This window comes from Phyllopteryx taeniolatus, chromosome 1 (assembly GCF_024500385.1).
Source record: "Phyllopteryx taeniolatus isolate TA_2022b chromosome 1, UOR_Ptae_1.2, whole genome shotgun sequence".
NCBI lineage: Eukaryota > Metazoa > Chordata > Actinopteri > Syngnathiformes > Syngnathidae > Phyllopteryx > Phyllopteryx taeniolatus.
This window is the reverse complement of record NC_084502.1, coordinates 44,899,840-44,906,291: the sequence shown is the minus strand read 5'-3', so window position 1 is coordinate 44,906,291 and position 6,452 is coordinate 44,899,840.

Below are 6,452 nucleotides of genomic sequence, written 5' to 3'. Positions count from 1 at the left end.
ATGTTGCATTCTTCATTTGAAATGCTTTTTCAGGCCTTTACTGCAGCCTCTTTCAGTTCTTGTTTGTTTCTGGGGGTTTTTCCCTTTAGTCTCCTCTTCAGGAGGTGAAATGCATGCTCTATTGCGTTAAGGTCTGGTGATTGACTTGACCAGTATAAGACCTTCCACTTTTTCCCCTTGATTAACTCCTTTGTTGTGTTGGCAGTGTTTTGGGTCATTGTCTTGCTGCATGAGGAAGCTTCTCCCAATTAGTTGGGATGCATTATTCTGTAAATTGCCAGATAAAATGGTTTTGTAGACTTCAGAATTCATTCTGCTGCTACCATGATGAGTTACATCATCAATAAAGACTAGTGCACCCGTTCCAGAAGCAGCCATGCAAGCCCAAGCCATGACATTACCTCCACCATGCTTCACAGATGAGCTTGTGTGTTTTGGATAATAAGCAGATCCTTTCTTTCTCCATACTTTGGCCTTTCCATCATTTTGTAGAGGTTAATCTTGGTCTCAGCAGTCCATAAAACTTTGTTCCAAAACTTTTGTGGCTCATCTCTGTACTTCTTTTCAAAATCCAATCTGGCCTTCTGATTCTTTTTGCTAAAGAGTGGTTTGAATCTTGTGGTATGGCCTGTGTATTTCTTCTCTCAAAGTCTTCTTCGAACAGTGGATTGTGATACCTTCACCCCTGCCCTGTGGAAGTTGGCACACCATTTTGTCTGGTAACTTGAAGAAAAATGCATCCAAACTAATATACACAGTGCCGTGAAGCATTGGCCCCCTTCTCAATTTTTTATATTTTTGCATAATTTCCCCACTTTAATGTTTAAGATCATATAACACGTGTAAATACCAGACAAATATAACCCAAGTGAACCTTAAATGCTGTTTTTAAATGGTGATTTCATTTATTTAGGAAAAAAACACTATGATAGTTATCTGGCCCTGTGTGGAAAAAATAATGGCCCCCAAAACTTAATAACAGGTTAGGCCATCCTCAGCAGCAACAAATGAAATCAAGCGTCTTCTATAACTGGCAATGAGACTTTCACAACTCTGTGGAGATATGTTGGCCCACTCTTGTCTTACAGAATTGTTGGAATTCAGTGTCGCGTATCTTGGTTTTGGATGAAAGCGTAATTAATTTGGAAAAGGAATACGCTATAGTAAACGCGTGCATTTACTTCCGGTATGATTTGACGTAATACGAAGGTTGCAATCAAACTGTCTTTGTCTCATATAGGGCACGACATCTCTCTTTATATTTGTACATTTTGGGAAAAGTGACGACAAAAAAACTATCAATCTCTCTCATGTAGAAAGCTCGCTACATTAATAGAAATATAAGTTCTCTATTTCAGCGCTTTCCCCTTGATTTCCCCTCCTTGAGCTGTCACCTTATCGTGCTGGAGGGGTTTGTGTGTCCCAATGATTCTAGGAGCTAAGTTGTCTGGGGCTTTATGTCCCTGGCAGGGTCACCCATGACAAACAGGTCCTAGGTGAGGGACCAGACAAAGCACGGCTCAAAGACCCCTTATGATGATGACAAACTATGGACTCAGTTTTCCCTTGTTTGGACTCTGGTCACCGGGAACCCCCTCTGGAGCCAGGCCTGGAGGTGGGGCTTGAAGTCGAGCGCCTGGTGACCGGGCCTGCACCCATGGGGCCCGGCCGGGCACAGCCTGAAAAGGTAACATGGGTCCCACTTCCCATGGGCTCACCACCTGTGGGAGGGGCCATAGGGGTCGGGTGCAGTGCGAGCTGGGCGGTGGCCGAAGGCAGGGACCTTGGCGATCCAATCCCCGGCGACAGAAACTGGCTCCAGGGACGTGGAAAGTCACCTCTCTGGCAGGGAAGGAGCCAGAGCTGGTGTGTGAGGTCGATAAGTTCCGACTAGATATTGTCGGACTCTCCTCCACACACAGCTTGGGCTCTGGTACCAGGCCTCTTGAGAGGGGTTGGACTCTCTTCCACTCTGGAGTTACCCACGGTGAGAGGCGGCGAGCAGGTGTGGGTATACTTATTGCCCCCTGGCTCGTGGTACATTGGGGTTCACCCCGGTGGACGAGAGAGTAGGCTCCCTCCGCCTTCGGGTGACTGTTGTTTGTATTACTTGTAACGTATTGTGAGGGTCTGCTGGGAACATCTTGCAGAATCCCCTGTCAGAAGGAGTTTCAACTCCTACCTTCGACAGAACTTTGCTCATGTTCCGGGGGAGGCGGAGGACATCGAGTCCGAGTGGACCATGTTCCGCGCCTCCATTGCTGAGGCGGCCGACCGGAGCTGTGGCCTGTCGTGGCGGCAATCCCCGAACCCGGTGGTGGACACCAACGGTGAGGGATGCCGTCAAGCTGAAGAAGGTGTCTTATCAGGCCTTTTTGGCCTGTGGGACTCCTGAGGCAGCTGACGGGTCCCGGCTGGCCAAGCGGAATGCAGCTTTGGTGGTCGCTGAAGCAAAACCTCTGGTATGGGAGGAGTTCAGTGAGGCCATGGAAAAAAGACCTCCGGACAGCTTTGAGGAAATTCTGGTCCACCATCCGGTGTATCAGGAGGGGGAAGCAGTGCACCATCAACACTGTGTATAGTGGTGATGGGGCGCTGCGGACCTCGACTCGGGACGTTGTGAGTAGGTCGGGAGAATACTTCGAAGACCTCCTCAATTCCACTGACATGCCTTCCCATGAGGTAGCAGAGTCAGTGTTCTCTGAGGCGGGCTCTCCTATCGCTGGGGTTGAGGTCACCGAGGTGGTTAAAAAGCTCCTTGGTGCCAAGGCCCCAGGGGTGGGTGAGATTCGCCCGGAGTTCCGAAAGGCTCTTATGTTGTGGGGCTGGTTGACATGCCTCTGCAACATTGGGGACAGTGCCTCTGGATTGGCAGACTGGGGTGGGGTCCCCCTTTTTAAGAGGGGGAGCGGAGGATGTATTCCAACTACAGGGGGTTCACACTCCTCAGCCTCCCTGGTAAGGTCTTTCAGGGGTGCAGATCCAGGAGGAGCAGTGTGGTTTTCGTCCTGGCCGTGGAACAGTGGACCAGCTCTACACCCTCGGCACGATCCTCGAGGTTGCATGGGAGTTCGTTCAGTCTACATGTGTTTTGTGGACTTGGAGAATGTGTTCGACCGTGTCCCTCGGGGAGCCCTGTTGGGGGTGCTTTGGGAGTATGGGGTACCGAACCCCTTGTTACGGGCTGTTCGGTTCCTGTACGACCGGTGTCAGAGTTTGGTCTGCATATCCGGCAGTAAGTCGGACTCGTTCCCGGGGAGAGTTGGAGTCCGCCAAGGCTGCCCTTTGTCACCGATTCTGTTCATAACTCTTATGGACAAAATTTAAAGGCGCAGCCGAGGCGTAGAGGGGGTCCGGTTTGGTGGCCTCAGTAAAGCATCTCTGCTTTTTGCAGATTATCTGGTTCTGTTGGCTTCATCAAGCCGTGATCGCTAACACTCACTGGAGCAGTTCGCAGCAGTGTGAAGCGGCTGGGATGAGAATCAGCACCTCCTTATCTGAGATCATGGTTCTCAGTTGGAAAAGGGTGGCGTGCCCGCTCCAGGTTGGGGATAAGATCCTGCCCCAAGTGGAGGAGTTAAAGTATCTTGGGGTCTTGTTCACGAGTGAGGGAAGAAATGAACGGGAGATCGACAGGCGGATTGGTGCAGCGTCTGCAGTGATGTGGACTTTGTATCGGTCCGTTGTGGTAAAGAAGGAGCTAAGCCGAAAGGCAAAGCTCTCAATTTACCGGTCGATCTATGTTCCTCCACTCAGTTCTCAAAGTCTCGTACCCAGACCTGTAAAACTGACACATTGACATTGACATCAAGGTATACATTTAGAATAGTCATGGTTTGTTTTGTTTGTCACAAACATGGGATTTCTTATATATCATTGTATTGTTCACATGCAGTGTGTTTAATCACCAACAATTCAACAGTTCAACAATTGTCTCAAACTGTCACATTTGAAAAGGGGGTTTCCCAAATTCTTGGTCATTAGCTCAGTTCTTGTTTAAAAGGTCATTGTTGGAGAAGTCATTAAGAATGGCTGGAGGAGGACTCTTGAACAGTTTATGGCCCAAGTGATATAAACCTGGGTTCCTATGTCTTTTGAAACCAGGCCGGCTCGTTGAGGTTCAAGAGGGAGGAATGCAAAGGTTATCCGCTCTTGGGGGAAGTGTCATCGACGAACGTATTATATAGGGCGTATTTGTTACAGCAGCAAAAATGTATGGTTTTCGAGCGTGAATGGCCTTTTTAAGGTCTTGCCATTGCATTTTCATCGGATTAAAGTCTGGACTTTGGCTCGGCCACGCCAAAACCTTCATTTTTATTTATTTTTTTTAAACCATTCAGAAGTTGACTTTCTGGTGTGTTTTGGACCGTTATCCTGCTGCAGAACCCAAGTGTGCTTTAGCTTGGCGGGGACAAACTGATGATTGAACATTCTCCTTCAGTATTTTCTGTTAAAGAGCAGAATTCCTGGTTCCATCAATCACAGCAAGTTGCCCAGGATCGCAGCAGCCCAAGATCACAGTACCACCACCGTGTTTGACTCTTGGTGTGATGTTCTTTTTCTGAAATGGTGCTACATTTACGCCAGATGTAACGAGAGACACACTTTCCAAAAAGGCCCACTTGCATCTCGTCAGTCCACATAATATTCTCCCAAAAGTTTTGGGAATTATACAGAAGGTTTTTTCAAAAGTAAAACAAGTTTTTTTGTTCTTTTTGCCAGCAGTGGTTTTCCCCTTGGAACTCTGCCATGGATTTTTGCCCAGTGTCTTCCTTATTGTTGTGTCATGAATACTGACCTTAAGTAGGGCAAGGGAGGCGGACAGTTCTTTAGAAGTTGTCCTGAGTTCCTTTGTGGCCTCCTGGATGAGTCATTGCTGTTCTCTTTGAATAATCGTTGTAAGCTGGCCACTCCCGGAAAGGTTCACCATTGTTCCATGTTTTTTCCATGTAATGACAATGGCTCTCTCTATGGTTAGCTGGAATCCTAAAGCTTTAAAAATGGCTTTTGTAACCCTTTCCAGACTGACTGCCAATTACTTTATTTCTCAACTGTTCTGGAATTTCTTTGGATTGTGTCATTTTGTTGCAGCATTTTTTTAGATCTTTTGTCTGACTTTATTTTGTCGGGACAGATTCTGTTTTTTATTTCTTGGTTGTACAGGTCTGGAGGTAATTAGGCTTGGTTGTGATCAGTGAAAATTAAGCAAAAACCTGGGTGACCTCAACCCCAAAAATTGTGGCTAATCACAAAGATTAGCCACATATGATTTAACAAGGGGGATCATTATTTTCTTCACACAGGGCCAGGTAACATTGAATAGTCTATGAATGAAATCACCCTTTAAAAATAGCATTTTAACTTCACTTGGGTTATATTTGTTTGATATTTACATTTGTTTGATGATCTTAAACATTAAAGTGGGGAAACTATGCAAACATTTGAGAAGGGGGCCAATACTTTTTCACGGCACTGTGTGTGTGTGCCTGCGTGTGTGTGCCTGTGCGCGTGTGTGTCACTCACTTTCACGTTTACGTACACGCTCGGACGAACGCGCGCACATGCATGCACACACACACACACACAGACACACACAGTTTCCTTCATGGGACAAATCGGGATCTATCAGTTAAGTGTCTTTAGAGAAGTGTACTGAGAATGGTGTGGTTGTTTACGTTTAGTGACTTACTGTACTATGTTGGCATCTCAAGTCTGCACTAAGTTGCTGATTTAATGTGGCTTCAACTTCACTAATATTTAAGTTATTGGTTCTTGGTTGATGACATCATTGTGTAACTTGTGTGGTATACATTATCAAGTAATGTGTACGGTTAAGAGTGCTTTTTTTTGGTACAGTGGATAAGTGGTATTCCTGCCACTTAACTAAAAAGTTACTTATTTCTAACTTAGTTACTTCTGAAATCAAGTACTCAGTAAAGTAACTAAGTTACTTTTAAGCTCAAGTAATAAGTAAAGTAACTAAGTTACTTTTTCAAGGCAACGGTGGCAACACTGCTGATAAATAATTTGAAATCAGCACAGACATCTTAGCTCCTAAATTTCAAGTAACACTCAACAGGCCAACAAAGTAAATCAGAATCGGTGGATAAACAGGTGCTGCAGGTGTGGGTGCTTGGCTAATGAGTTGAGGTGTGATCAGGAACTGAGTGGAAAATTACACCACAGCATGAGCACAGTAAGGAAATGTGTCAGTTTTACAACACTGATGCTGTAACTTCTAGAAGATTCAAATGGGCTGCTATCGCTTTTTTTTTCTCCCTTAAGTCCTATTGATACAGTTATTTACTTTTGAATTTCTGTTGATAAATGTTGAGAACACTGGCCTGTTCGTGGAAGGACACACCAATTAGAATTTAGGGCATCCCTGAACTCAAAGGTTGCCAAATGTACTTCGATGGGGAAAAGGTTCTATCAGGAACAACCCCCCTACT